Source organism: Tupaia chinensis, unplaced genomic scaffold (genome assembly GCF_000334495.1).
Source record: "Tupaia chinensis unplaced genomic scaffold, TupChi_1.0 Scaffold143824_1, whole genome shotgun sequence".
Taxonomy (NCBI): domain Eukaryota; kingdom Metazoa; phylum Chordata; class Mammalia; order Scandentia; family Tupaiidae; genus Tupaia; species Tupaia belangeri.
Window position 1 is genome coordinate 660720 of NW_006203674.1, and position 7819 is coordinate 668538.

Consider the following 7819-nt stretch of genomic DNA (forward strand, 5'->3'; position numbering starts at 1 on the left):
TCAAGCGAGGGGCAGGCGGTTAAGGGATGGGGTGGGAGGGAGCCTGTCAAATTACCAGGCAGGGGCTGGTGTCTGGAAGGTGGTTCGGCCCAACCATGCCACTTACTGTCATAGACAGTTCTGTTTGGGCTGCTTTAAACGAATACTGGGCATTCTGGGCTTAAACAACAGGCATTTATTTCTCACACTTCTGAGACTGAGAAGCTCAGCCTCAAGGTGCAGCACCAGCCTGGTTCTTGGTGAGGGGCCTCTTCCTGGTTTACAGCCCGCCGCTTCTGTGCTGTATCTTTACAGGGCACAGAAAGCGAGGCGAGAGCTCTGGTTTCTTCACACCCCCCCCCTTTTTTTTTAAAGAGTTTTGCTATAGGGCACGTGCGCTTGCCAGAGAGACAGAGAGACAGAAAGCGAGAAATCACCCCCCAGGGGGGCCACCCCCACCCTCCCATGGTGATGGGCTTGCCACAATCCCTTCTCCTCCAGTCTCTCGGGATTTGGGGCATGTACACACTCATGCCCATCATGGGCTTTAAACCACCAGGTCCTGGACTCGAACCGTGGCCAGCCACGAGGGAGTCCAGTGCCTTATCCACTACACCAGGTGGCCACCTTCATTCCCTTCTAAGGGCACTATCCCATCTTGAGTGCCCTGACCTCTTGACCTCAAGCAAACTTGATTACCTCCAAATACTGTCACCTTGGGGGTTAGGGCTTCAACAGATGAAGTTTGGAGGGAACATGCACGTTCAGTCCATAGCACTTACTATGACGAGAGAATCATGCCCTGGTGGGCAGGGGAGAGCAGAATTCTTTCACCAACCCCTACCCGCTGGTGGGAAAACTAGCAACTGGATGTCCTCAGGGGTCCCGAGTGCCCTGAGAGCGTGTAGGATGGAGAACAGGGAGGAGCTAGAGCATCGGGCCTTCAGTCCTGCGTCTCCTTTCTCCAGACAAAGGCTTAATGGCTGTGAATTTCATAAGGCCCTCCCTGGAGGCTGGACAGACTGCTTCTTTCTGCTCAGGTGTGTGTGTGCGTGTGTGTGTTTATTTATGTTTATTTAAGAGAGAGGTGGAGGCCAGAGGGTAAGCAAAGGGGCAGAGTGCAGGAGAGAGCTGAGCGTGCACGTGCACTCTGGCAGACGCCGTAGACAAGATCCCATCCAGGGCCAGAGTGCCTCGCTCCCACCTACCGCCCACATCCCAACAAACAAGCCTCAGCGCCACTGAGAGTGGGAGGGGCACTGAGAAGGGTTCAGACAGGTGGGTCCCAGGGCTTGTTCATGACCATTCTCTGCCATTCCTGGGTCAGGGATTCGGAGAGTGAGGGGTGTCGCAACACCTTGTCTGGGAACGCAGCCTCGGTCCTCCGTCCTGACCCAGGCTGCAGGGGTGTTGCCAGGGAGCCATGCTGGCACACGTAATATGTGCCCGGAAGGTGGCAGGGGTTCTGGCCCTGAAAAGAGGGACCTTGGCTGTTCTGTATTTATCCCTCCTCAGCCCCAGTCCCTCTCCCGGGGACTTGGTTGGTCCTAGGGAATGAGCAAGCACAGCCAGTTGAGAGCTGAGAGCCTCTCCCTGCAGCTGCTCTACTTCGCAAATGAGGAGCCTCTCCACCTTTCCAGCCTGTGTGGGTGGAGGGGCCTCTGCAGCCAGGACAGGCAGAGCCCTGGGGGAGCTCACCAGATTTCTACTGTCTGCATCCTTCACTCTGGAGCCCAGCACCAGCGGCTGCCTCCCTGAAGTAACAGCCATCTGACTTCCTACAGACCACGCCTCCCAGTACCCACAGGCAGAAAAGCAATTCTGGGGATTTCGGCAAGTCCACGGCTGGGAACTGGTGTTGCCCTCGAGTTTAAAGAGAGGCAAGCCAATCATGAGTACCTGAAATGCAGGGCCCCATCCTTGCCCTGTCACCTAACACTGAATTTTTATTGCTTTTTCTTTTCCTGTGAAAATGGAAGTTTCTTCCCGAGAGTAGGGGCTTTAGTTTTAGAAGCATGCTGGGTATTTTGTAGGTCCCAGTAAAAAATATTTTATTTATTTTTTCTAGCATTATTTATTTATTCTGTTTGTTGTTGTTATTTAATTTGACTACAGAGAGACAGAGAGAGAGAAAAAGGAAAAGGAAGAAAGCAAGCTGCCAGGTCCGGGACTCAAATTGCAGTTGGCCATGTGGGAATTCAGTGCCTTAAACCACCATGCCACCTGCTGGCTTCCCCAGTAAAAATTATTGACCGAATAAAGAAACGAATCAGGCAGCACAATTATCCCATTCCACTCCCATTTTACAGATCTTGAGAACGAGATGAAGGTAGGTTGATGAACTCGCTCCGAAGGATCCCTGTTGGGCTTACGCGTTGCGTTGAGGGAAGACAAGCTTACCAACAGCCATTACCCCCTGGAAGGTCTTCTTTCAGTCCAACCTGCTTCTTTCCTAAATACTCCACGGCCCATTTCCCCCAGTGAAGACCAGCTGGAAACACATCCTACGGAGTCCCCTCCTCAGGTGAGGTAAACGGCTCCAGGTGAGGCTGCCATCTTGGAGGAAAAGTCCTCCCCCTCTCCACCTCCATGAAGTCAATTGTAACCAGAGCTGCCTCCACTGTACATCTGTCTTTTACTGCGTGGAAGGGAGGGAGGCTTTAAATTACTTTAGCTATAGATCTCACAATTACTCTCCCTCTCTCTAATTTGGATGTTAATGTATTAGCTACAGCTTTGCCTTCTAGGCTAGAAATTGTTTTCCCCCCCGCCCTGAAATTATACATCCAGATAGAGTAGTGTTCATTAAAGTAAGATTAGGAGAGGATAATATGTGAGAGGTATGTAATCTTTTGCAAATGGTTAGTAAATTGGAACTACCCCAATTACAATCTTGTTCATCACACAGGGCTGAATTGCTCTGCCTGGGACGGGAGACTCAGCCACCGCTCTGCACAGCTCACGTTTCATAAATATTGTACACACATGATATTCCCAGCCATCTGCTTCGCTGCTCGCAGAGCACATTTCCTGACTTTCTGGTTGACTGCAGACAGTGGCAGGAGCAGGGCTGCCATCCTGCCTGCTTGCCTCAAGGCCAGCTTGCCCCCAGCCCAGCCCTTCTGCGAGGGCTCCGCTGACGCCGTATGCCTCAGGCTAGATCCCACCCATGTGCACCAGGTCGTGTGGCATCCTCCTTGCTAGGGAGAGGTCCCCAAGAATGTCTCGCGCTGCCTGAAGGGTTTCACTAAGCAGGGACCTGGGAAGTGTGCCACAGGCTGTGTCAGGAGGATCACTTCTAGGAGGAGAATGTGGAGACCATAGAGGTGGCTTAGAGAATGCACCCAGTTTCTGGCCCAGGACAGAGTGGGAGCTGGACGGTGTTTTGGCTTGGATGTAGGGGTTAGCTCGTGCCTCGCATGGCCTGGAGCTCTGTACCCAGTTCTCACAGGTGGTCTGCTCAGCATTAGCACCTCTGACTGGCTTAAGCTGCTCTCTCATCTCTGTTCCCCTAAGATCCCACTTCATTCAAAGAAGCAATGAAACACAGTGACTTAGAGCAAGGATCTCAGAGTCAGTGTCTGGGTTTAAATCTTGCCCTGCTGTTTACCGGTTGTGATCCTGAGCAGACAGCTCAACCATTCGTGTCCGAATGTCGCCCTCTGTAAAGTGGGTATAACAATATTAATACCATGGGCTGTAGTGAGTGAGCACTGAGAACTGTACCTGGAGTGCTCAGTACAAGATGACTGGTATTTTATCGCAAAGGTGCTTTGGCTCTCTCTGCAGATTTGGCTTCTCCCACAAAAGAACATACCAGAGCACTCGTGCTGGGTATGAACGCTAAGCAGGGGAAAGAGAAAGGGCTGAATCTTTTAAGTGTTACCAATGTGCTTGGTGCCAAATCTTATGGAAGTTCTTCGTCCATTCTCATAGGTCTTCATACAATGCCCATCAAATAGGTGAGGAAGATGGTATGCAAACATTTTAAAACAAATTTCTAATTGCTACCTTGTTTACAATTTCCAGTTTGAGGGGCCAATCTGTTGGTATGGTGGTTAAGGTGCTGAATCCCACATGGCCAACTATGCGGTTCAAGTCTCGGAACTGGCAGCTTGAAAAACACACCAGACACATGTGCGTGCATGCCCAAAATCCCATGAGGAGATGGAGGAGGGATTGTGGTGTGCCCATCCCCTTGGGGCGCTTTCTCTCTGTCCTTCTCTGTTTCGCTCCAGCAAGTGCACATGCCATGTAGCCAACAAACAAAACAAGCTCCAATTTGCCACTTGTTTTAGGATGAAATCTTAGTTCCATCACACAGTCTTTGAAATTCTCCACAATCGAACTTTGCCGCCTGCTTTTTCTCCCCCATCACCCTCAGCACTCTACTTCATCGCCCGGTTCTTGGCCCACATGACACACCCATCTCCTTCTGGACCTTCGTGAAAGCTCTTCTTTCTGCCTGTACGTGACTTCTCTTTTTGCCTAAATATTTCCTTTTTATATCTCTATGTCAATGTACACTTCTCCAGAGAAACCTTCTGTGAACTTACCCCCTCAAGACCAGGAAAAGCCCCACTAACACATGTCTTCGCAGGACTCCATATGTCCCCTCCACAGCACCCTGGGTGACCACAGAGAAAGCCTCAACGCTGGGAGCTAGAGTGCAAGCCTTGTGGGGGCAGGCTCCATATTGGTCAGCAGAGGCTGGGCTATATGGTGCAAATACAAATCCCAAATCTCATGCTTCCCTTTCTTGTACTACGTCCTACAGGGGGTGCGCAAGGGGCCTCTGCTTCGTCTTGTCACTCAGAGATCCAGGACGTCGGCGTCTTGCAGGTGCGCCTATGGCTCTCCCATGTAGAGCACCTGGTCTTCTTGGTGGCCATCGCAAGGGGGAGAGAGACTGAAGAATCACGCGTGAGCAAAGACCACACAGCCTCAGTGCAGAACGCACATCCCCCCTGCTCAACCTCTCATTCTCTGGTCAACTGTAGAGGGTCTGGGACATGTCGGAGAGCTAGTGGAACATTTGGTTTCCCGCAAGATCTTATCCCGCTTGCTGCCTTGTGTGTTTTCCATGCCTGGGCATGGTTAGGCACAGTAGAAGCCCTCAGATGCTTACTAAGTGAGCGCATTAGTGTATGTGCTCAAGGTCACAGCCAGCACACTGTGGCGGAGGTGGGCTTCAGACCATGATCCCCCCCCCTTTACAAAGCTTTTGACCTTTGTACCCTACCTTGTCATCTCCCCAGTTTATAGAACGCTTTTTCTTCCACATGTAGAGAACAGAATCTCATGCATTTAGGCACTTAATGGATTTGTCTTTCCTGATGAAGGTGATGAAAGTTGCATGTCCTCCAATCAGCCTTGCAATCAGCCATGGCTGCACTCACCCACTACAAGTGGCAATTCAGAGCCAGTTAACATTTCTTAAGTGCCTACTGTGTGCCAGACATGCCATCCCCGCCAGGACACAAGAAAGCCTTGCCAGGTGAGCACTGTGTTCCTTGCTTTGCAAATGAAGACACAGACCCTGGGAATCAGGCATAGGAGCAAAGACAGGTCTGCTGGCTTTGAATCCAGTGCCTTTCCCCCCAGGGCAGCCAGAGTTCTCACGTGGCTCCTGCATCAGAATCACCAGGAGGACCTAAAGGAAATGCAGATGGCTGGGCCCCACCCCCAGAGTTTTCATCAGGTAGAAAGGGGTAGGGCCTGAGAACTTGCGTTTTTATTGGCTTCTGTCCTGGACAACAGTGAGACCCTGCTGCAGCCCCAGCGGCCCTGCACGGTATTCCCTGGTGAGGGGAGTAGCACGTCCCTCCCTAACTCAGCTCAGGTGTCTTGGCCAGGGAAGTGGGGATCAGCAATATAACATTTCAGGCATTTGGTATTTGGTGCTTCGTGAAGCTGCTGGCAATGGAAGTCTGTAAAATGAAGGGGTTGGGCTGGATGAGCTCTGGGGTGCTCGGCAGATCTGACATTCTGTATTCTATGATTGGATGAACCAAACCAAAGCTACAGATTCCATTTAAGTCTCTTCCTAGGTGGGAAGTGCTACCGACTGAAATTGTATCAGTAAATATCCGGGGAAGTCAAGGAGTTATCGAGTAGCTGCTGTGTGCTCAGCATACTGGAGGGCTGTGGGGAACCCAGGACAAGTGTGGGACACGACCCTGCTGCTCAGGGCACTCATGGCCTGGTTGTAGAGACAAACACACACTCGAAACCAGGAGAGCAAATGTGTCGGGACAGAACCGGGTGCTAATTGGTGCGAGTCTGGTTAGGGTTAGAGCGGGTCCAGGAAGCCCCAGCGAGGTAAGACTCCTAGATGTTGACAATAACCTCCAACATCCATGGAGCACCTTGACCTGCGTGATCACCACACTCTGCATGAGGGGGATAGTTCCAGCACAGACGGGCTCAGAGACTGGCCCAACGTAAAATGTTATCAAGTGAAGAAGAAGATGGGATTTGAACTCAGATCTAGGGATAGCAAAGCCCTTGTTCTACAAAAGGTTGGACAGGAGGAGCAGGGAGATGGTGCGTCTTGCCTAGCCTGTGTGGAGAGGGGGGAGTGGGTGACCGGCAGGGGAGGCTGGGTATGTGAGGTCCACCCACCTGTGGTCCTGAGGAGGATGGCAATCCCAGTGACCGGGCAATGGCTGGAAGAAGGGCAGTGGCTAATGTCGTCGTGGCCAGGGATGTTTAATGGAGGGTGGGCTCAGTTATTGTGGCGCACAGTGGCAGAGTTACTGTGGATCCTGGAGGCTCTGGGTGTCCTCTGTGAATTAGAAAAATGGATCTCCTGGGACCAGCAGTTAGCATAATGGCTATGTCACTGGTCTCCCTTGTAGTCGACCGCGGTTCGTGTCCCAGACCCGGTGGCTTAAAGCTCACGCCGGGCACGTGTGCGTGCGTGCCCAAGATCCCGAGAGGAGAATGGAGAAGGGATTGCGGTGTGGCCATCCCTCCTGGGGGGGTGATTTCTCGCTTTCTGTCTCTCTGTCTCTCTCTGTCTGTTTGGCGAGTGCGTGTGCCCTATAGGAAAAACCTCTCCAAAAAAAGAAAAATGGATCTCCTCTTCCAAGATGCAGCTCAGCTCAGGACACGCAGCTTGGCTAGCAGAAAGCGGGCTGGGTCCCTGTCCTTATGCATCTCTTCTATCCTACACCCTTGTCAAATGAACAGTCTGTCCATCTGTCCAGCTGTGTCTGGTAGCTGTGTTTCCCTCACCACCCACACACACACATGTGCACGCACACACGCATGTGCACTGTGACAGAGGCCCGGACCAGTGCCATCTCCTTGCCCCAGGGAATTCACCTCCCTAGAGGAGGGGCCAGAAACGTCTGAGACTTTCAGGCACTTCGTTTCCTCCTTCCCAGTAGACTTTCTTACTGAAGATTTTTTCTTTTTTCTTTTTTTAAAAGTGTTTGCTATAGGGCTCCTGTGCTCGCCAGAGAGACTGAAAGAGAAAGAGAGTAGGAAGGTGAGAAAGCACTCCATCGGGGGATGGCCATGCCACAATCCCCTTTCCTCAGTTCTCTTCTTGGGATTTTTGGCCCCCAAGCATAAGCGCCCGGCGTGGCCCTCAAGTCCCCGGGTTCGGGACTCAAGACAAACCGTTCAGTTGGCCATGTTGGATCCAACCATCCCAACCACCATGCACCGGCTGGCTCTCTAAGAGAATTTCTTCTAAGAAGGCTGCTGGACAGGCTGGAAGCAGCTATGAGGACAAACAGGACAAGGTGAGGGAGAAGCCGAGCAGGAGCAGCAGCAGGGTTGGTAACAAAGGAGAGTGTGAGGTGGGGGAGCCATCAAGGGCAGCTGGGGG